We start from the raw sequence: 2,321 nt of genomic DNA, 5'->3' as shown, positions 1-2,321 counted from the left end.
GTTGGACTTTGCCTGACGCAGTTTCCACAACAGAACCCATATCGTCGGGTTAGGCCCATAGGCGACGAAAAATACCCCTTAGCGGACGATTTTGAGACGTTGTCTATCAGAACTTTTCTTGTAGTGCATCATACCAAGACATGGTAAGATGACTATCCCCATATGTGCTATGCCTCTAAGCTAGATAGCAAGATAAATGCAAGAATATAGTGCAAGAAGTTACTCAATCCAAGTTTTTAGGATCAAGAATACCAAGTTCTCCTCTCAAGTTAACAAATCGGGCTTCATCCAAAGGCTTAGTGAAAATATCCGCCAATTGGTAGGTTGTCCCCACATGAGTGAGATCAATATCCTTATTGGCCACATGGTCACGTAGGAAGTGATGGCGAATGTCAATATGTTTGGTGCGACAATGTTGAACCGGGTTATTGGCGATCTTAATTGCACTTTCATTGTCACAAAGAAGAGGCACCGTACCAAGAGACACATCATAGTCTTTCAAGGTTTGCTTCATCCATAACAATTGAGTGCAACAAGATGCCGAGGATATGTATTCGGCTTCGGCGGTGGATAAAGCGGTGGAGTTTTGTTTCTTGGATGACCAACTCACCAATGACCGGCCAATAAATTGGCAAGCCCCGGAGGTAGACTTCCGGTCAACCTTATCACCGGCCCAATCGGAATCCGAATAGCCAATGAGTTCAAAGGTTGACCCCTTTGGATACCATAGCCCGAGAGTAGGAGTGAGAACAAGGTATCTTAGAATTCGTTTGACCGCCATTAAATGGCTCTCCTTGGGAGCGGATTGAAAACGAGCACACATCCCTACACTTAGCATGATATCCGGCCTAGAGGCACAAAGGTAGAGCAAGGATCCTATCATGGAGCGGTATACCTTTATGTCCACATCCTTCTGACCGTCACATGAGCCAAGTTGCCCTTTTACGGGCATGGGTGTCTTCATTGGGCTTGCATTGGTGTAACGATCCGACCCGGTACGGGTTGAATCTATGTGCTTAATAGTGCTAGTCCCTGGATCAATCGCTAGCACACACAGTTTAAGATGTAATACCAAGAAACAAAGGTCTTTATTACATCGCATGATCCAAAATTACATAATAACTTACAAATTGCATAGCACAAGGCTAGCTCAATATCAGAGTTCACAACGAAACATATCAGCATGGAGTCCTTCGTCTTCATGTGCCACAGGCGAGCATGTCGAGTATAGACTCGTAACCCTAACCACCGAACCTCACTCGTTCATCGGAATATCCGCAACATAAAACGTTGCAGCCACGCGAGGTCAATACATTTGGAATTGTATTGGCAAATGTCACTATTTGGTGGATATATAAATGGCGCCTAACAACTACGTGCTCATTTGGCAAGTGGAGTTTCGGCTCTTTTGCGGAGAGCAATAGTTTCCCTATCTTTTATAAACAGTTTTATTCTTTAAAAATCATCGTCTAGGAACATATTAGCATAACCCATGCCGTCGCAAGACAGTTAGCTTCATATGCTCCTAAACATCTACGGACATGCTAGCATAGGCCCATGTAAACACAAGACAACCTAGCTTTGCATGCTCCTAAACCCATTGTTTGTTCCATCAAGTTTTATTAAGAAATTGGAATGATGAGATCCTCCAAACAGTTCCCGACTCTAGTTGCTCAATGTCCATAACCGGGGACACGGCTAAGTACTTAGTTTGACACTCTCGAGAGGCGGTACACATTCCCCACATGACCTAGTCTGCTCTTCTTCCATGATGCGCATTTTGCTCAAATGGACAGATGTCGACTAGGACAAGACCTTTCGTAAGCAATACCTCAACCACAATGGACGCGCTCCGTCCTACCAACACCTACCACCCTCTCGTACATTGGGTCGAGTTCTCGCAACCTACTCAATCTAGCCGCAGCCCATATAGCATGTGGTTGTACTCGGAAGCTACTAAAACAGGAACACCGGGCTAATCTCTTTGTTCCCGGGTGGCCAACCTCAAGTGTGATGCACACGGTGCTGCCATAGAAATGACCCCGGTGCAACCACTCAACATAAACCAAGCATTACCACTTCCACCCGGATGATTCATTATTTTAGGTTGTTTTATTACATAAAACCATACTTTCACATTACCACATATCACATCATGGAATCCCAACCACGCATCTACAATAGCAATGCTAAGCATACTACAGTACGGTGGCGACAAAGAACAAGGCATGGAATCATATGGCTATCCTAAATAGGTTTATCGGCATAGCAATATATAATTTGAAACAACTCCTACACATACATAGCTACTGAAAATAACT

This window comes from Lolium rigidum, chromosome 2, assembly GCF_022539505.1.
Source record: "Lolium rigidum isolate FL_2022 chromosome 2, APGP_CSIRO_Lrig_0.1, whole genome shotgun sequence".
NCBI classification, from domain to species: Eukaryota; Viridiplantae; Streptophyta; class Magnoliopsida; order Poales; family Poaceae; genus Lolium; species Lolium rigidum.
Note: the sequence above shows the minus strand (reverse complement) of the source record.